Consider the following 22,159-nt stretch of genomic DNA (forward strand, 5'->3'; position numbering starts at 1 on the left):
TCTGGTAATTTGACCTGACTCTTAAAATCCGTATTGTTCCAACCAACCTCAAACCTAGAACTCAGGTAAATTTATATTTTGCACATCACAGTCCCTCTCTTAGAGAAGGTAGTGGCAGGCTGATTGGAAAGTAGAGAGGCGAACGTAACCAGGATGCTTTTAAGTTCAGGACAAATCAGGGTTTACTCCTGAGGCCAGTCTAGAGGCTGCTGCAGCTGTGGATGTGTCGTGGGACTGTCAAGCATCCGAGGGGAGGAACAGAATGAACCGGCTCTGCAGTGTGAAGGATCTAGCTGTCAGCAGAGTCAATGCGAAGTGTCGCTGTGATAGGGGCCATCTGGAGATGGAGGGAAGGAGTATGCCTGTAGAAAACGAGGCATTTCTAGTGTGGTATTTTGGAGTGGAGAGAAATCGGAAGGTGGGAAGGAGTTTGATCCTTCATAGTTTTAGATAAAAGAGAGGCTGGGGGCGGGGAGCTGTGCTTAAAGTTTGGGGAGGGACAGATGTGGTAAGAGATTACACAGTTAATGATGCAGCACTTGAAAATGCAGGCAAGTGCTATGGGGTGTTGAAGTTCTGTTGTGTATTTACTTTCTTCCTTCAAAATATTCTCAAACTAATTCAATTTAATTAGTTTCTCTTTCTTCCAGTCTCTTCTGTCCTTCAATGTATCTTGATAAAATTTGTTACAAATTAAACTGGGGAATATTCTCCCAAAATAATTCTTCTAATTGTAATCTCTTTGTGAAATCTGCAGGCAGTATGTCAAATATAATGTGCATTTATTGATAGAAGTTATTTCTTCTCATTTGTGTGGGTGCATACATAGTCAGATCACTGCTTCAGTCAGTGGCTGCCTAACTGGTTCCTAGAAAATCTAGGGGAATTTCCTACCGTGACTCATCTTAGAAGTAGCAGATGCTACATGCTCTCAAACTGTTTATGGTAGTTTCTGGAATCTCAGTAAATACACTTGAGTGTTGGGGACTCAGAAATATACTGGAATCTTAGTGATTACACACTGCTACTGTTTATCCCTTTTCAATGAGGGCACAAGTGAAATCTTCATAAAGGGTTCCTTCTTCCATTTCTGTTCTTCAGCACTACTGTGAAAATGTGTTTTCACTTCGAAATTTCATTTTCACCCTGCTGTCACCAGGGAATGGCTCTATTTTTAGTACTTAATAGGTCTGAGACAGCTTCCCTGTCTTTTTTCAGTTTTGTTTGTTTGTTTGTTTTATATACAGCCTTTAACCCCAGGGGTTAACCCAGGGGTTAAAGCAACTCTTGAGCCATATGCCACTCACAAGCAATTCAAATACAGGTCCCTTATCAGAAGTAGATCGTGTTGCTGGCAATGGGTCTGTGCTGCTGTGGAGTTTCTGGGTAGCTGCAAATCTCAGATACAGAAGCGAGTCTGCAAGTGCTGTGCAAATGTCAGCAGACTGACAATTTAAGTGCCTCTGAAGAGCTGAAGATTATGTTATGGGTGTAGCTTCATGTTCAGTGTGGTCATGTTAGGGTGTGCAGCAGCACAAGGAGGATGCGATTAAAGATGTCATGGAACTGTGCCTAGCTGGGGTGTCTGCTGTAACTGGCATTTCTCTGCAAACTGGGAATTAAAGAGAAAAGGAGCTGCTTTGGCTGGAGATGATGGGGATGCCTGCCCTGGAACCCAGCTTCTCCCATTCTGCCATCTGAAGAGGCAGAGAGAGAGGAGGGTGGAGATGGAGGGGACAGAGACGGTGTGAAAGGATATCGAAGGGAGTGGTTCTCCTGCAAGCTAAACGTGCAAGATACAGAGCCCTCCCTGGCTTGCGGAGTCTAAGAATCAGTTCTTGTTCCAGCACTGTCCAAATAAAACCAGCCTGCTGCTTCAGAAGTTGAGTGCCTGTTTCTTCCAGTGTGGAGGTCTGGATTCCCATGCAGGGAGAGATCTTGCCTGGAGGCAGACAAGGTGCTCCAGAGAAGCCCCGGGGTGTCAGGGGAGTGCTGTCATGGCCAGACCCACTTTCAATTCCAAGAGAGCCATAAGGCTTGCCCTGTTCTGTGGTTAAGTGACAATTGGCTTGCTGAGGGTAAAATATAAAGCTCTGGGAAGCAGCTGAACTGCAGGCATCTGGCTGTTAGGCTCTGTGGCGATGCCCTTACCCAGCTCCTTTGTGTAGTAGAAGCTGTAAGACATGGAGACACGTGGCCATCTCATGCTTGGGGAATATTCCTTGAATTTGCTCCCTTGGTTGTCCAGGATGTGTGGTATTTGTCCTCCTGCTATGTTTTATTTTATATTATTTTTATAATATGTTATAACTTCATATGATATTATATTTTAACATATCAAATATCTATTATATTTTAATGTGGGGCTTGTCTGGTTAGGAAGGTTGCCCATCCTTGTGTTGGTAGCTGATATGGAAGTGAACAGAAGAATACTGCTGGGCTTCCTCAGTCACTGACATTAGGTGCAATGTTGTTAGGGCAGCCGGCTCCTTTGTTCAGAAGCACTAAATGAGCAGCGTGTACCTTATCTTCTTGGGCCCAAAGTGAAATATCTAAGGAAGGATGGAATTGTTACTTGAGGTTTTCATGGGAAAAGGGCAAGTCCTTTAAGTGCTTTTCCTAGTACCAGTCATACCGACTGGTGCCTCCTCTAGATTGCAGAAATGGGCTTTTCCTGTAGTTACGGTAGAGTGAGCAAGTAACAGTTCTCAGTGGAAAACTGCAATGTTGTGTTTGTAACAAGAAGCCAATTTTGCAAAGCTAGACACGCAGTCGGCGGTTCCCAGCACATTATTGCTGTGGTAAGTGGAGCAGGGAGGGGTGCTCTGTCCCAGCTGTGCCGTGGAAAAGGGGAAGCCTGGAGCTGAACCTTGCTGCTGCATTGCACTTCCTTAGCAGAGCAAGATGAGGAGAAGGCAGTTCCTCTGTTCAGCTTCATGTATGTTTAATAGAGAGTTTAAGCACAGTATAGCTTTGCTCTGTAAGCTCTTCATACTCTCTCATTCTTTGCAAAAGTTTGTTTCTGACCAAGGAAAGATGTAGTTGTGTTATTTCAACAGTGTTTGCATGTAGTGTAATTTCAAACGGTTTGATGTTTCAGTGTTCAAATTTGCAAGATAACTTCTGTGATTATTTATTTCAGTGGCTTTTTTTTTTCCAAGTCTCAGGATACTGAAATTTGGCTAGGTTAGAAATGTTCAGCTCTGATGTATGTTGTTTGTATGCAAATATTTGGTGTTTTTCTCCTGTGGTTACTTCCAAAAGTGTTGATTTCTTCAGTATTAGGAATATTATGAAGAGGAAATCACAAATCTGTGTAGTTATTTGATATAAAAGGGCTGATCAGAAGAGTTCACTGCAGCTTCCCCTGAAGGGTTTCTCCTTGGAGGCAACTGCTTTAAAATTGTAAGATATATGTGTAAAATTCATGGTGGCTCTGGTAATCCTTATAAGGCCTTCGTTCTTGTCATATTAGATTTAGTTATACTTTTATACTATGTATAGATTAGTAGGAATACCCAGAAAGTTTTTCCCTAGTCTTCCTTCCTAGAGTATCCTCTTGTAATGGGAGGAGTGGCGAGATGCTCTTATACAGTAGTGACTCTAGTTGTAGTTCAGCAAGTACAGTTGACTTTCTGAAGCTCCCTGAGCATCTTTAGGATTTTGGGCTGACATGACCATATAGTAAAATATTGAACTATCATGAATTTATTCGTTAATGCTAGAATTTTTCATTATTTTAATCAGTAGTAATATGCCCCAGTCTTCAGAAGAGCGTACTTAATTCATAGAGCTTCTCAGAAAACCATGCTTAAAATTAACCAAAATAATGGGTCTTCCAAGCTCACCTGTAATTGAGAAGCTGTCCCTGATTAAAAATATTCATCACTTAGATGCTGTAGTGTGTAGAAAATATAGAATTATCTTTTAATATTTCAGTTGGCTTTTAATTTCTTGCCAAATATATAAATTATATATATAGTAAAATAATTGAAGAACTATAATCTTATGGCTAAGGTATGGGATTGGATTATTTCATAGTTTTGCTACTAGTATCCCCTTAGGTTCATTATGCCATAGATGCTGAATCCATAAAATAGGACTGTTAATTTGTACATGAGGCACCAAGAGCTAAAATAGTGCTGGAGACTTCCAAAACCTGATAATTCCTTGATTTATTCATAAAGCAGGGAGCATAACTCCTGAAAATTTGATCAGATGCCAGTTCCTTCGGTAGCCTCTCGATTCAGAAACCTTTTAATAGCTGTGCTAACATCTCTGGAGACTGTTAGGCTTAATTAATGTTTAAGACTCTGGAACAGAACATATCATGAAAAGGGAAGGTTTCTTAAGGGAGCGTAGGGAGGCAGGCAGGAGTTTTGCTTCAGGGAATGGGAAGGCAAAGGACATACCAGCATTTGAGTTGAGTAAGTTTGTGTCTATTGTCTCACGTTAAAATGTCCTGTTTGTGTTTTTTAGAGAATTACTGTTGTTTGGTGTGTTGAGTTGACAGGCATGTGTGCAAATTCCTTCACACAGACTTTCTTTTAAATATCTAAAGGCAATTTTAGTATAAAAAAAAAATTGAATGGCCTTGTTAAAAGTATATACCCCCCCCCAAGTCTTTCTGTGGTGTAAGTATGACTAAGCCTGATAAAATGGTCATGAAAATGTTCAGAGTCAGGCAAAACATTTAAATTTCTCCCACCTGCAAAACAAAATAATACTTGTATTCTTTCAAGGGTCAAGTGTGGGGACCCTTTTTCTGGGAAACTGAGCATCTTTTTCTTGTGCATAGATCCTAAAATGAGTGTTTTCTCACAAACACTGACATTTTCCTGCACAAATATCTTCAGTGCAATGCAGAACATTATCAAGCAGCAGAAAACCTTTATCCTGTGGGCATGTTCAGTGCTTCTGCTGCTGTAATAAGGTTGTGTGATGTTCTTTATCAGTAGAAGATTGTTTTCATGTATTGAAAACTTGCTTAACACATGTATCAAAAAAACTGAAACCTTGTTTCCCTGCTCTTCTTCCTCAAAACATACTTCCTCAAAGTCTTAATTATTAATGGTAAAATATTAAGTGGAAAAGAAACTGTAATCACAAGATAGGAATGGTTGCATAGATGTTTGTATAAATTTACCTGGGCAAAGAAGATTGGATTATTTGTGAATAATTTGTCCTAATAATAAAGGGTGTATTTTTGTCATTTTCTTAGATCACTGTATCTCACATAGATACGTTTCTTAGAGGAATTTAAAGGGAGTATCCATACCCAAACAGATGAAGGACCAGCATTGTGAACAAAGAGGGGAATGAAATGTGGGAAAACAGGTATTTTACCCGGCACTTGAGATGGGAAAAGGACTTAGGTCTGTCTTAATAGAAAGCAAAACTGGAATAGACTGACATAAATGATGGACTTTTTCTGATTTAAGTCCAACAACGTTGCCTGCAGGGGAAGATACTCTCGGCAAAGACGTTAGTAGTGGTGAAAGCTTTACCGTAGCAGTTAAGCTTAGTTGTCTTTAGATAAAAACCTGATGTATGATTTAATCTCCATTCAGGCTTTTTTTTCACCTGGTTAAAAAGGTAACAAGTAGGGCATCACGATCATATGGTGAGTGAACTTTAGATGTTTTATTCAGCAAAAAGACCATTTTGGTTTCTGTTAGAAAAGTTGAATGGCTTAATTGCATGAGATTTAAGATTATTTTATGACACTGAAATTCAAAGCGTCCATTGTTTACTGTTGCTGCCAAGGCAAGATGAGCAGAAAAATGTAGTGGAGGATTTTTTTAATAGAAAATGGGGAGTTTCTGTCAAAAATCAAGCTCTGTAGTGTAGACTCGAAGGATGCTTAGCCATGTCTGGTGGTCTTGATCTTTTTTCTTCTGCAAAGACAGCCTTGCTACAGCAGAGGATGTAAATAAGCAACTGTGTAACTAGGGCCTTGCTCACCCGGTAACGTTAACTTGTAGCCATTTTATCTCAATATCTGTCCAAATAAACAAAGCTTTAAGTGGTCAAGTGATGGCTAAACAGCTGTCTCTTGAGATCGCTAGGCCATAGCTGCTCAGGCAGCTGCGTTTTAATCCAGAAGAAGGGTAGAGCTAGATCTGCTTGGTTTGTGTACGCAGGGAACTTTGTGGCATGTCTGCTCTTAGTCGAGCAAAGCCAGTGCTGGAGAACAAGGCGGCCCAGGGTGCTGCAGTGTGGACCTGTCCCTGCTGGGTGTAGCTGCTCCAACACGCCTCAGCCGCTCGCCCTCAGCACTGCGCTGCAGCTCCTCTCGGCTCTGCTCCAAACCAAGCATCAGTTGGAAGAAAGTTGTTTAGATCAGATTAGGAAATCGTGGAGCACTGGGATGCTAAATGGCAATATTTCTATTGGTTTAGCTTTGGTGATGGTCAAATGTAACTGTTTGCCAGTGGGGACCAGTAAATAAGGACCAGTACTGAGCTGCAGCCTTGTAGGTGACAGGATCCATGGAATGCTGGCTGGTGTGTTAACTTGTGCTCGCTATTTTGATTAGTGTATTATCCATAGTAACCAAACTTCAGATAATAACTCCTATTCCCAGAACATCCTTGGAATAAGTTTGACTGCTCCAAGGAGCTTTAGAAAGTGTAACTGGAATTTGTCTGTTAGACAAGAACAAATCTACAGAAGGAAAAAGTGACTTTGCCTTTCCTTGCATATGTAAAAGCTGTTGCCCCAGGAATTTGCCACAGAAGTAATGAATGAAAAGACTCTTGATCTATTTCTGATCTTCAGCTATTGTTCACTCTCAACATTGTTGGAATACAGTGAAGAAATGTATCAAATAGAACTATAATATTTGTCAAGGATAATTTCTTAGCAGAAACAATAAATGTGGCTTGAAAGGGTTTTCATTACTAGTCAGGTTAACAACAAGTTTGAAGTCAGATGGTACGAGCAGGTGTATTTTTTCAAGGAAAGAATGAACTGAGGAGCTGATAGAAGGAATAAACATGCTGGATTGCAGTGGGAGTCTGGCAGGGATTTATTGTTAAACTCTGGGTCACGAAGAGAGAATGCCTGAAGTAAATCTGTAGGGAAATGGTTATAGCATGTGGGTGCTAGGAGCAGAGGGACTGGGTGTGCATGATGAACTTGTATTTTATCGTGAAGGATGCTCAACTTGATCTGCGCAGATGGGAACAAAAGCCCATTGAGTTGGCAAAAATAAATGACCTATCTACAAGGGAGGTGCTTCTGGGTTTTTGCTTTGACAACGCTGCTCTTGGGCAGTCCCTGCTTGTCTTCTGACTGCAGTGGAAGTGTTCTCTGTTTTCCACTGCAATTATCTGAGCTTTTAGTTCTGAGCTTGCATTCAGTATTCTGAATCAGTGAATTCATTAACTGAGATTCTCTTGTTTCTGTATTCAGTATAGAAACACATTAATATTTTTATGTCCATCTGTCTGAATTAGGTGGTGTTTTTTTAAGTTGAAACTTGTTACGTTTTGCCTACATTCCTTGCTCTACCTCTCCTTAGGGGGGAGAAGAAAGGACAGCCTTGTCATATGCTCTTTCTTCCATTTTGTTTAATGCATCATTACCCCTTCTATTTATCCCCTGTGTAAGCTGGCTATATTTTCAGTTACCCTCACGTTGATGTCTTCCCCTACATCTTTGGCTTTTTTTTCTTTTTTCTGCTTTATTTCTGCACCCTTTTTCATGATGTGGGATATTGTATTTGGATAATATGATATCCTTGATCCTTAATTTCTGTTGTGACATTAGTACTTTAGGCATGGCTTTCTGTCATTGTATTTCTGTCATTGTATTTATGCATCCCAACACTCCATTTGCCTTTTTGACTGCCTCTGCACACTGAACAGATGTTTTCAGAGAGCTGTCTACAGGAACCCCCAGGTCTTTTTCCTGTGTGGGTACAATTAATTTAAAATTCAGCAGTGTGTGTGAGTAGCTGAAAATATTACTACTGCTGTATGCAACCCTACTTTTGTAACAAATGCATTTCATCAGCCACTATTCTGCTTTTGGCTTCTCTCAAGTCTGAGCCACTCAAGGTGGACCTAGCTGTGTTTGTTTTTAACATAATGATGTCATCACCTCTGCTATGAATGGATGTTATCTACAAGATAAGTGACTGAAACCTATTTGGTGGTGTTAAAAATAATATATAAAAATCTGTGTTGTTTAGATGCCTTCTCAAAAATAGCAAACAAATAAATGGCTATCTTGGTGATGATTTAAAATAGTGAATTATCATTAGAGCAAAAATAAAACTCAATCATATTTCACAGCAGTCTCTAAATGGTCTCTTCTTCCTATTCAGTATTTATAATAAGCCTGGATTTTGTTGCTTCTTAGCGATTGAACACACACATTCCAACATCAGCTGCCAGTTCCTTGGCTGCTGCTCATACGGAAATAGAGATATTTCTAAATTACTCTTTAGGGTATATTTTTCTTTCATTTTCTTTGATATTCTTCTTGTTATATTTTCTTGTTTTAGTGATGTCTCTGATATGAATTTATCTTGTCTGTTCCCTCGGGCCCTCAAATGTCAGTGTAAATGTCTGCCACTGCCACCCACAGAAGACACCTTTATTGAGCGCCCCTTTGTCCCTGTAGCCACCCTCCCAATTTCTGTCACCTTTTATTTTAGTGCAGGTATGCAATAATCTGGTGTGATTTAGGTACTTTGCATAGAAGCTGGGCTAGCAGTTAATAAATTTGACCCTCCCCTCATAATAGCTTTCTTTCATTGACTGTGTAAGTCTTTAGATGTTTTTCATCAGGTAGCCCAGTGACCAGAGAATTTAATTTAAGCTTTGATGATGATTTCTGTTACTGATATCCATGGTGTCTTTTGCAAATCAGATTTTCATTATTGGAAATTATAGCAAACAGAAACGCGCTCCATGTTTTTGCTAAAAGCTTTTCTATTTGGTTGGAAGAGGACTGCTTCTCTCGCCTTGTCTGTTATGTTCATAGCACAGCATATTGCACTACTAAAGTATCTCATAAAATACTCTGTTGCCATGGTGATCTACCTTCCTCTTTTCCTAAAAGGACCCCGTAGGTCCTGGGAGACCAAGTCTACTTTCGTTGCCTGTGAGTAGATTAGTCCCATTCCTTATTTTACCATTATTTCTATCTTGTTTTCTTGAGGACACCAAGTAGGTTTTGTTTACTGGTAATTTTTTTTCTCTCTGGGTTTAACATTCTGAAATATTAAATCTTAATACTTTAAAACTCATCTGAGGATATGCCTGTACATAAGGATGCAGTACTGAAACTTGCATTTTGAATTTCAAGTGGAAAATGAAATTTAAGCATAGATTATTTAAAATGAGAATGTCAGTTAAAACTGTATGTTGATTATTCGTGATGCAATGCTAATTTAAAAAAAAAAAAAAAGGAAAAAAGAGCCAGTATGCTGAAGGGGCAGTTACTTGCCAGTTGGCATATCCTAATGGCATATCCTAACCCAAGTGGCTATTTCGCTTCTTCACTGCCTGCCTCCACTGATCTCCCTTCAGTTAGAACCAAAATTATGTTTGTGTGAAGAAGGCTCCAAACTGACCTGCAGAGTGCTGGCTGTTCACGAGCTGAGTTAATCTTAAACATCTGATTCCAGTGCCCAGTGAAGCAAACTCCCCCCCCACCCCCTTGCTAATTTAAAACTTTTTTTTAGTTAAAGCTGCTAAAAATCTGCATTAAAGCAATGTTAAGGGCCTGTTCTGACCTGATAAATCCCAAGAAAATAAGACTTAAGGTTGAAATCACAGACCTGGACCTCTCCATTATCCAGTTATTGAAAGGGCCTTTGAGTGCTGCGTATTCTTGTATAATGGGAATGATGGCACAGTACGGTGAGATGTAATTTCAGTCTTAACTCAGATTTTTTTTGTTTGCTAAAGCAAAATAGTTGTTTCAGTTCAGCACTCTTTTTTTTTTAAATTCTTTTTTAGTTTTATTCTGGAACTTGTAATTGATTGACAATATATTGAGTTTGGGGTTTTTGTCCCCCTAATGTGTGTGATCTCCATTATGCTCTCCTACCTGGTAAGGAGCCATTCATCATTCCTGATTATACCCTTGGCTGAATACTGGCATCAGTCACTGTGGATTTTCTTTCTGTCTCAGCAGCCTGCTCTGCGAGTAGGAGAATACAGGATTTCTGACCTCAGTGTTCCTTTTGAGACAATTACTGTATCCTGGTGTCTTATACACTAACATATCAGCAACACTATTTTTTTAGTTTACTTGTCAAGTACAACAAATTAGCAAAGGTGATAATGGTATGTTAATTATAGGAAAAATACAGTTGTCTCCTGAAGGGGCAACGGTAGCACTCACTGGTGAGCTGCCAGAATCTTCAATAACTATCCAGGAACCTCCTTGTGGAGATAAAATAAATGTGTGTAGGCTTCAGGATGGAGTATTGAATTAATTATATTTTTAACAAATGAGTGGCCCAAGATTACCCCTTTTCTTGAAAGTCTTAGTGACTGAAACTCCAACGGAGATGTTCCGATAGCATCCTTTGAGGGTTTTGGCAGCGCAGGCACAAGCAGTTCCTGCCCCTGGCTGTTTATTCCTGTTTGCATGGATAGATGTTGTGTGGGGCTGGGCAACAAATCCGGTCAGAAAACAAACTGTTTTTGTTGGGTTGTTCATTGTCTGGATCAGCTTCTTGATCGAGTGCGCGTGGGATTGTACAAGTGGCTATGCTAGCCCAGTGGAGAGGCAGGCTGCTGCTGAAAGCAGTTCATGAAATGCAGATAGAAAATTTGTCTCTTGAAGTCCTGGATGTTTTTCATGACTTGCTAAATTAAGATGGAGTTATCCAAAGCAGCACAGATGAGCATGGATGTATGATGCAGTTAGGTTACAAGTTAAGTTATAACTGAATTAGTCAAACTGCTTAAGCTGCTGCAGAGCTGTATTCGAGAATCCCAAACTTCAGTTTGGGAAGTGTAAATACAAGAAAACTCCTGGAGCCATACCACAATAGTACTCCAGAACACTGGAGTAATCCAGTGCAGTGATGCTTGCCGAGCTTTGCAGGAGGTCTGAAGCAGTTTCAGGAAAGGAGGGAGGAAGTGGTGGTCAGAAACGTGTATTAGTGATGCAAGATGCCTCTGATCTGGATTAATACGCATATTAGCACACTCATTGCATAATTAAATGGCAGTGGAAATAGCTTCTGTAGTGTCTTAAAGTCCTGAAAGAGTCAAAGGAAGTAAGGAGAGGCTCCTGCACTATGACAGTGTCTGTGCTGTTTCTCCATCCAGTATTACATTTTATTGCTGCCCCTTCTTGAAATAATCTGTGTACAGTTCTTGATTTTGAAGGGCTAGCAAGATCTCCTAGGTGAAGCATGCTGCATATAGTGAATTCACTTAATGTCAAAATTTTTCTCTTAAACTAACAGGATCAGATCATTAGACATGTTCTTTGTGTCTTCTCTGAGCCAATATCCTGATGGCTGCTTTTTAAACAATAGAAGACAAATGTGAAGCCTTTTCTGAACCTCTTGAGGTGATGGAGGACATGCAGCTTTTTCTCAGAATAAACAGTGAAAGTAGAACAACATTCCCTGCCTTCTGTATATCCAAAACCTAAATTACCTGTATGCCTTTTTTAGTGGTGTTATTGAGGGAGAGGCTGAATCAAATGAGTCCTTTTTAACCTTTCCTCAAATGGTATGATTTTTCTTTTATATTTTAACAAGTAAATTTGTGTATGCGTGTCTTAAAATGGAACCTATTTTTTTCCTGTATTAAACTACATTCAGAAAAGAGCTGCTGGATGTGCCAGGAGAGATGCGAACATGAATGTGACCTTAATAATATAAATGTTCCTCCAAGCATATTAGTAATATTTGTGGCCCAGTTCTCTATAAAACACAATTGTTAAAACCAAGCTGTGAGATAATGGCAGTATTTGTGCTTTGCCTTAAGTGAACTTGTGAGAAGATGGAGGAAACTTGTGTTCGTACATTTGTTCCTAAAATAGAAAAAGCTATGAAAAAACCCCTGGAGATCTGGAACCATCATGGAACAAACTTACCAAAGGAAAAATGGACCAGCAGTAACAAAGAGAAGTACCAGTGGTTTTTGCTGGTAGTGCCATGGTTTCAGGTCCCGTGCCCCCTGGTATAGCAGAACTCAGGCACAGGGCAGGAAGAAGAGTAAATACCTGTTGAAATGCTTGAGTTTTTAGTGTCTGTGACCAAGCATTACTACTTACATCGCTTAGTGATTAGTTTGTAACCCTATGAGATAGGAGAGGACTTCAGCAAGTGGCAAGGCTTTTTCTTTCATGCGCAGTCCTTTCCCAGGATCTTAGTGCAGCTCTGGTCTGCACGAACCCTATTAGAGAGTGGCTGAGAACGTGTTTGCAGGGTGAAGGAGTTACTTTAGCAGCATTTGTCTGACACTGAGGGTGCTCAGTGATGAGGAAATCACTCCTGCCTGTAGTGTTGAGGTACTGCCGAAATTAATACCTTGGAAGGGTTGCATATATTTATAAATTTGATACACTTACTTGCTTTTTATTCAGATTTTTAAGAGATGTTTGGGTGGTTTATTTTATGAATGTTCAGTTGGCCACAAAACCAGCTTCATACATCAATGTGTGTGGGTAAATCGGAGGGAGAAAAAAAAAAAGGGCAAGCAGTAAATGCTTACTCAGCGAGATTGCCGCTGCAGCTCTTTCTAATCTGGAAACCTCAGTTTTATTTGTAGTTGCTGTATTCTTTGGGTGACCTTGAACGGGTTTTGTTTCTCACTTTATCAGCTTCTGTGTTTTGTAAAGCGTGGACAGTACTGGCCTCAAAACCTCTGAGGGACAAAAGTACATGGATAGCCTTAGAGGGTACCAGGTAACAACAACCACCCCCCCTTGCTGTGTGGTCCTCCCTGATGTCTCCTTCTGTCCTGCAGAGCTTTATCCCTGCCTTATGCACCAACTGTTAGCTTCACTGAGGCTGCCTGGGAAATTAAATGCCTATGGTTGTAAAACAGACTGTTGGACCATTTTATTAGTGTATTGTGTAAAGCTGGAGGCTCTCATGGTGCGTGGTGTTGTTTATGCATTTACTGTATTACGGCAGATAAGAATATATTTCCATATAAAATACATAAAACATAAATATACATATTATAATAATTAGATATTATCTACTATATTTTTATACTTCCATGATTCTATGATAGCTGCTGCCTGTAAATAATTGCTGTAATTGTCATAAGGATGTTAAAATGATCCTGAAGGAGAGGTATTCACAAGAGGGCCATCTCGTAAGCACATATGATGGCTGATATAGCAAACTTTCAGTTCTTTCTGGGTGTTGAATAAAAGCAGCACACGATCTTTTTTCTTTCCAGATTATTCCAGATTGTTACTACCTTTTTTCTTTCCAGATTTTCAGACATCCAGCGCTCTTTTCATAGAGGATAAATACCCTCTTCTTGTACACAGTTGTATTAGATAATAATGACATTTTGGACATTAGGCATCCATATTTCACTTTCATGTCTGTCTTTTATAACTAGCCATAAAAAATGCATATGCTAGAAGAGAATAAACTTGGAAAGCCAGAGTAGTATTAATGACTGATTCTGTCTTGGCTGGTATGTGCTAGATTAAGTTTGTCTTCTTTTAATAATAGTATTCCCACACAAAATTTAATTTTTGTGGATTTTCAAAACAAGCTTTTTCAAGATTAATCCCACCCCTGAAGCAGACTTTGAACACCTGAATGAAACAGAGGTAGCCATTTTTAATGGTCTGAGTGTGGAAAAAAATTCCTGTTATATGTGTTAATGGTTGCAGTAGTGCCTGTAAATAGGTCAGGAAGAGAGCTGGATGTGTTGGAGTCAGAGTCACTGAGGGTGGACCGAGCTAAAATGATAAACTGAAGTAGTCAAAAAGGCTATTTGCTAAAGTGTTATCTCTGGCTGGCACAGAGGAGGCAGGAAGGAAGGAGATCTATAAAAGGAGAAGCGTGTGGTAGGGAGAGATTCATGGGGCAGAGAAAGGGTGTGTGTAAGGGGGAAGGGTAACGCAGTGAAGACGAGAAGTCTTGGGGGAAATATACTGGAGTGCTGTGGCTTTCTCTGCTGCTGCTTAAACCAGCAGCAGTATGAGGTTAGGCTTCAGAAGCCTTTCTTCAAACCTGTGGAGAGGACAAACAACGTATGCTGCACTGTGCAACTCTCTGGAAATGGTGAAGTTTGGGGTTTTTATTAGTATAAGCTCATCATGAAGATCCACGGATGAAGAATGTACTTGACACCTTCCCGTCTCATCAAACAGGGAGAAAAAACCCACCAAAACCCAAAAAAACCAAACACAATTTGTTTTGTTGTGAGAGGTACTTGGACCCTTTGTGACCAGATAATGTCTTTTTCTCCCTTCCATGAGTGCCGTCTGCATCTGTTTTCTTACTTTTTGTTAAGGACCTACTGCGTGACTCTCTTTCTGGCCAGTTTTACTGTGGTATAGGTTCCAGAAAATCAGTATCTGAGTTACATTTTCTTGCAAAAGGAGAATAAACAGTTTTTTAAATAGAAACCTACTTTTTCAAAATCAGCTATGTTATGACAAAAACTATGTAGCTACACTAGCACACTGTTATGTTAAAGAATGTTATTCATTGTCTTGCACTTACATAACAAAATCACTTTTTGCCCCAAATGACATCACAGGCTTTTCATACGTTATATACATGTCCCTGCACTAAAACATACCTTTTCCTTGGGTAGCACAAAGTAACTGTTCAGTAGCATAATTACATGTTAAACTCAGTTAAATCTAACTGTTCGCTGCAGTTTCTAACTTACTGTAAGGGGCAAACCGAAGTCATGCCATCTAAGCTAATGATATGAAAACTGATTTTAAAACCCATAGAAATTTTTAGTGTCCAGACAACAGTTACTTCCTACATTTCTGGAAAACTGAGCTTGAAATGCAGATGGAGATATGCTTGCAGCCTCGTTATGCATTTACTATTTAAATGATCTGGTGGCATGTAGAGCTGGTGGCCACTGTGATTGCTTCAGCATCAGCAGTGTTGATCCTGCAGTTCTGAATTGTAATGCAGGTGAGTTGGAGCAGGTCAGCATCATCCTGGACACTCTAGAGAGCTGTGGGAATAGATTTATCCAGTTGCTGTCTTTTTTTGTTTGATTATGTGATGGTCAAAATATAAACTCTTTTAAGAATATCTAAAAATAGCTTTAACCACAAAATGGATACAGCTTTTCGGAAGCCATTACATTAATAGGTAGGAAACTCTGAGTGTGCTGGTGTCTCTTCAGACTTTCATAAACAAATTTGATGACTTATTTTTGCCTCTGAATAGCACACAGCATAATACTCATGAATTTATAATTGTCTAAAGTTCACTGTCTTTTAAGCAACATGATGAAGGGCCTGACAAAAATGTTACAGAAAAATCTGATGAAAATAGGGAGGCAATTTCCTCAATTTCATGACCCATATGTGATGTTTTAGAGATGTTTTGATGAGAAGATCTGATGAAATTTATATTTCTCTGTGATGCTATTTGGGCTAACGTACATTAGGATTTAAAATGAGTCATGTATCTTTCCTCCCTTCCAGATGTACTCCTGAATTATTTCAAGGGTGCTATGTTGAAATACTACGAAATGTTGTTGTTCAGAGCAAGAAGCTTTTTTCTTTCCTAACTACACAAGGTTTATTTCATGACTCCATGTTTTTAATCCTGTAAAGTAAACCTGCAAAGCCCTAATAATGCATTCTAGATTTTTATGATAAAATACATGTTCTGGTTGAAGAAACATAATAGAGTTAATTACCCTTAAACAAAATAAGGGCATACATATTTTCATTAAATTGTTTTAAATTTAACTGGAAAATTACTGGGAAGCATCACCCAGTGTCTCTTGCTGTGAAGTTTAGCTAATTCATTGCACACCTGTTGTAAAGCAGAAAGCTGTTTGACTTTTTAAATAAAGCTCAGGCTTTTCATTTGGTTTTAAGAGGCATTTTTATTTATATAGTATCATAGATTTTAAAGGTTTTTTTCAAATATTCCACCTCATGATCTTGGGTAACTACAAGTATACATATTTAGCAAAACAGACAGACTGTAAATGGCTTGCCTTTTGCCTCTAAGAGGCAAGTGTCTGGGTACTAAGAAACTCTATCGTACCTTTTATTTTAGGTCATTCTTAAAATGCCACTTGCAGCCATGATTTAGGAGGTACCAGCTTGTTTCCTGCTTTTGCTGACTCTCCAAACTGGGCTGATCCCCTGAGTTTAACTCATGATTTTGTCCGTAAAACATCATATGTGGTTTGGGTTTGGGGTTTTTTTGACAGCTGCAAAATTTTCAGAACATTGAAACATCTATAGAAGGATATTCAAGAGCATATGTCTTTTAAAGTAATTTGCTGAATTTTGAGCTATATGGGTATTAGGGAAAGGCTGCCTGATGTTAACTTTGTTACACATATTCCTAGGTTCCTTGAAGAGAAGGGGGGGGAAAAAAAAAAGCCAAACAAAACCTTCAACTTTTGCTTTATGGGCAATAGCAAAGCAAGGCTGTTCCTGGCAGTAGTTTTGAGGCTCTGTTGGGGAACCTGTCTAAAAAGAGACACCTGAATTTTGAGCTGGAACACTATCTGACACCACATTTCCTTCTGTTTGTGTTCTTCCCGTATTGTGAACATAGCAGATAATATTATAAATATTTCTGGTTCATAGATAAGGAAAATACTTAAGAGTTGTATAAAGTCCTTAATAAAGAAGTAGTGTTCCTTGTTATGCATCCAGGGCTAAAAAAAAGGCTCCATTGTCACAAAATTGTCTATAGGAGCATGTTATTGGAAGACCACCTTGGTTGTCAGATTTCTTTTCCTGCTTTAATGGAGGTTTGTGGGTATGAAGAGGTGGTTACTATAAAGAAAAATTAGACACCCATTTTAAGCTGGGATTAATACTACAGAAGGGCTACACAGTGCTCAAAAGTAGGTGTGAGATTAAGGACTATGTTTGTATTGACCTAAATAAGTGTACCAGAAGTATCTCAGATGTTTCCTCATTCTGTTCCTGGTTTTTTAAACAACCGTTGGATGAAAATGTAAAAAGCAAAACTAAAATTAAACATGTTATTTCACAGGTTTTAAAATTCTGTGGGGTTTCATGAAGCAAATTGCAGTAGGACTAATGATGCTGGTCTTTATGGAAACATTCATTGAGTCGTGAGCTTTGGATCAGGTGCAGAGAAAAGATGGCACTTTGCCTTTGAACTGTAGGTTTGGAAGAGGATGTGGCTATTGTGATACCTGTTACATCCATTTTCTGCTCACCTGTGGTGCGGCTTATGTCCAGAAAGGATGGCTAAACTTGCTGGAACATAACCATGGTGTCAGAATTTGGGGTATCGATGGTTGCAACTGTTTATGGTGCGTGCTGCTGCCTGCATTTGCCCTGCGATCACTGGATTCCGGCATGTTGTTTAGCTCCTAGTATATCTCTATAGCACAACTCAGAGTGATGTTACTTTTAAGAAAATTAGAGGATCAGTGTAATTTTTACCTTGTGTGTTATACTTTTCCATAGGATGTTGATAAACAAGAACATAAATTAATTATTTCCTTTTGAGGATTACAGTTACTATCTGACTGCAGGTCAGGATGGATCAGTGCCACAGGTGCTACTAGTTCCTCACTTCAGTGCCTAATCATCATTCTGCAGTTACTGAAACTTAATATGTCAGCCATAAGGTCTTTTTGAAGAGCAAGGAGAAAGGCAATATATAGATCTATGCATTTGCATTCTGATATGTCTTGTAATATCCCTGAACTTCCTGCAGTAGCTGGTGTGTCTTTGCCAGGAGGACTTCCAGTGACTACAACTGCCACTGATTCCTTTGGAAGGCTGGCATGTTGCTTGACTTCATGCTTGCTGAAATGTTCCCTATGACTAAAACTAATTGTTTGTTTCTTGACTTTAAGCCCACTGGGTTTATGTTTTTATTTTTTAATAAGTTTATTGTCTTATTCATGACGCGTAAATACTGGCCATAGAGGAGTTGCAAATGGAACAAAGCTTCCTTTAAAACTACTGCTCCTAATCAGGCAAAAAACTTGCCTCAGTGAAGGTATGTATCTACAATAAGACCTACAAGTTATTAGTTTAATTTCATATCCCAGGGGCACTGTGCACAGTGATCACCTTAGTCGTAAAGTTCTGATTCAGGGGTTTTTATTAGCATGAGTAATCTTGTTAACTCTAAATGACCTGATGCACACGTGAGCACTGGAGAGTACTGAATCACGGTATGTATGTGTCAGGATCATATCTGAAGTGGATTGCTGGCTTGAATCCTTGGCAAAGAAAAATTCTTGCAGTTCTTTTTAGAAGTTGTAAGTAGTGAAGAGCTGTGATTGCATTCAAATATTATGCAAATATTAGTAAAAATGGTGTGTGTAATTGACTTGAATATTCTGGGAAGTTATTTCTTTGAAAAGCAGAGCAAAAAAGGTAGTGTTTGAGGAACTAGCATGAGTCTCGGCTGCCAACTGTATGACGAGGCACCTTTTGTGCTTACGTTCTGGTTATGTTGTCCAGCTTTTGTTGCAGACTGTGTCCTGATTCCTGAACCTGGTTCTCGTGCTGCATGTCCTCAAGGGAGTGCTGTCCTGATATCTGCAGAGCATTTTTAAATGCTCAAAAATATTTTCCTTTGCTGCTGAAGGTCACTGGGAACCTTCCATTTCTGTTATGTACAAATTGGATCGTTTTGCTTAGAAATTTGCAGAAAGAACATGAGAAGACTTGCTACTTTTAGACCAAAATGAAGTCTTTTGAGGGTCTTGGAACCAGCGATTGATTTAAGCAAACAAAGGCTATAGTGCAGTTGCTTTTTGGATACACTGGCAGCAAACCTGTAAGTAGCTTGAATTTATATACCAGATACACATATCTGACTGTTTTAAGCATTAAAATAAACTAAGTGTTAATATACTAGGAAAAAACACGTATGTTGCTTTCAGTTACATAATGCTAGCTGGGAAAGTAATTCTTGACAATCAAAGAAATTACACTGAAAAGCTTAAAATATGGAGGTTCAAGTGTCTTAAAAAGCCAAAGTACCTGCTTTTAGGAAGTAATGGACTGTTCATCCTAGGTTGTGGTCTGCATGTGAGGGAATTAGCTGTGAAAGCACTGGATGAAGTGTTTGTGTATGGCCTTGCTAGCTAGCCATATGTAGCGATTAAAGGGAAGAGAAAAAGCTCCTATGTCTTAAAAACAAAAAAAAAAAAACCCAACCCAAAATCAAACAAACAAAACAATGTAAGTTTACGTGTGAGGACTGCAGTGGAACTTGAGCACGTGCCTACTTTGAACTCAAAAGGTTTCTTATTCAGGACAGTTTTTATTGGCTGAATTTATCTGAGAATTTCCTTCTTAATGTTGTCTTCCAGAGTTTTGGAGATTTTGTAGAGACTGAAATGAAGAAAGGGGACTCTATGTGTTTGTCATTCTTGGAAAAGGAATTCTGGTGTAAAATTATTTCCCAATAAAATACTCATCTAAAAATGAATGCATGAGCCATGTCATGTTGCTCTTCCTATGAGTGGAATCTGCTGCTGTTCCACCCTGTTTCCTGTAGTTTGTTTTTCTGCTTGAAGTGGAAAACTTTGTCCTTGTTTTGGGAAGTACCGTGGTGTAGTTAGGAACTAAAATGAATTTTATATATTCCTGTACACATTTGAAATAGGCCTGTAGTGTTGTGAAATGCAATTCAAGTTGTGTTTTACAAGCCACACGCTTGCACTTCATGGGAGTGAAATTGAGATGCTTGTAGGGTGTGAAACCGTGCTGCGTGTATTGACTGGGCTGTGAGCTGGCATGCTGGGCAGGTTGCCGATTGTTTGGTAAACTTGACAAAGAAAGAAGTAAATATCTTCTCATACCATGCTCTGTGAAGACATCTTGTTAGCAGTCACAGAATTTGAGTGCACAACTGTCATCTTATACATGGAAGTAGTTTTAGATCCATGGAATATTTGGAAATTTGGGTTGTTAAAGGCACTTCAGTTATGTTTTGTTGCTTCCTTTATATTCAAGTCAAGGTCTTTTCTGTTGTTATTAACATAGCACCTGGAGCTCATAATTGGTAGCTAGAGAACTTTTGTGCAAACATATGTAGCAAAAGCAGTAACGCATGCTTTTTACACGTGTGTCACTACTTTATCGTTCCTTGTTCATAGTAGCTGCTGTCTGCTTCCTGGGCTGACAGTCCCCATACTCTCTACCATCATTTTCTGGTGAAACTCCATGATAAGACCTGCTGTTGTCTCTCCCTGGCCACTAAACGCCCCAGGTTATCATGCCATTTAGCATAAGGGAGGAGCAGAGAATCCTTGAAACACTACGATAAAATGGCAATGGACCAGAACTACTGCAATAACTACCTACTCCATCAAGAGGGGGTCATTTTGGCTGGATTACGTTCCCGAGTTGTGTTTGAAGGGTGGGAGAGGAGGGGAATAGTACAGCAAACTGCTCTAAGCAGAATTGCTTCATTGGTTTAAGAACATGATTGTCTTGCACTTGTAGTTTTCAATACAGTTCTTCAGCATTTCACTCTTGCTTTGGGCACTTCTGTGCTGGGCAGGCCACAGGTTGCCTGGCACATTTCCCATAAAGAACTCCATTTTAAAGTGACTAGTGATTTTACTTTCCTCTGCCTGTGACGTTACTGGGAAACAGAGCCATTGCCATATAGATGTGTCCAGCGTAACAGTGGTTTTCCGATTGTAGATGGAATAGCCTTTAAAAACAACTTTCTGGGTTTCATAATATGTTCTGTAATCTTCATTAGAGAATTTTTTTCTCAGAGAATCTTTTAAATATTTTTCTTAGTATCATTGCTGAATTTACTCAAAAGAATTCATCCTATTTTTCTAGCCCCTTACAGTATTTCAGAAATGGGGCACAAGCAGTTTTTCCTCCAAGGCAGGGATTTTTCTCTAGTAACTGTTGACTGAGAGCTTTAATTTCTAGGTAGGCAGTTTGAGGCATCTCCAAATGACCCTGTCTGAACAAAATGCTGATCTCGGAAACTCTTAAAGTGTTGAGTCACTTGTCACTTCCCTAAGTCACCGCCAGTGTGATTAATGCTGTTTTCATTTGAGATCTTCAGAACATGCAGAGTCTCAAATGCTGCTTTAGGTGTGCTTGTTGAAGGATGAAGAGTAGAAATTGGGCTTCTAGTAGAAATTGTTTCCTGATGTGTTAATTCAGTAGTTTGGTAACTGAAAGAATTTGCTTAAATTGACCATACCTGGAACGGGAGTTTGTCTACTAATGGCATTCGATTCCCATAATGCTCTGCCATTGTTTAAACCATCTTTATTTCAGTCTTCACATGTCTAGAAGAGAGTTGTAATATTAAGAATTTGTGACTTTGCCAACTTGCCTCAAGGTGGTCTGATTTGTGTCTTTTCTGTCTTATGCTGTCCCGTGCCTGAATTGCATATCAGGTGCTGTAACGTGGTCATGCAAAGGATTCTCAATGTTTGTACCAAGAGGCACGGCGTGCACTATGGGATGGTATGGAGCAGTTGGTGGTCGCCTTCAAATCAAAAGGACTCAAGTTACTTTTGATACACTTTCCATCCTAAGTTCTTCTGGTAATCATTACTGGAAAATAATAGTCCTGCTGAGATTTACTTATTGTACAGCCTCACCATATACGTCTGTCCCAATTGGAGAAGGACATTATTACTTAGGCCTTAACTTCAAGTATTGACATTTAGTTTCCCATTTTAAATACTAATTTATCCTTGAATATTAGAGCTGCACAGACTTTGTTTATGGCAGAGAAGTTCATTTGACTAGAGATGGATAAATTGTTTTCTTCGTCAGTTTGTTTTTATTGTTCTAAAGCCAAATGGATTTTTCACTTGGCTGAAGAATGCCAGACCAGAAATGCTGCATTCTTTGCCCCTGTCTGTAGGCATATAGTAAATATAGCACCTTTGGGTGAGGCCAATCAGCTGAGAATGAATAATCATTTCATTCATCTGGCTTTTGTCACTAGTTTATACTTGAGATTTTTTTTAAAAAACTAAACATTGCAGAACCA

General features: G+C 39.2%; 1 protein-coding gene across 6 annotated transcripts in view; it reads left to right on the plus strand.

Annotated features, from left to right (window-relative positions):
* TAOK3 (TAO kinase 3) overlaps positions 1 to 22,159 on the plus strand; it is a 94,277-nt gene that overhangs the window by 18,458 nt on the left and 53,660 nt on the right. The gene's annotated exons all lie outside the window — the stretch shown is intronic.

The sequence above is a fragment of the Strix aluco genome, chromosome 18, assembly GCF_031877795.1.
Source record: "Strix aluco isolate bStrAlu1 chromosome 18, bStrAlu1.hap1, whole genome shotgun sequence".
NCBI classification, from domain to species: Eukaryota; Metazoa; Chordata; class Aves; order Strigiformes; family Strigidae; genus Strix; species Strix aluco.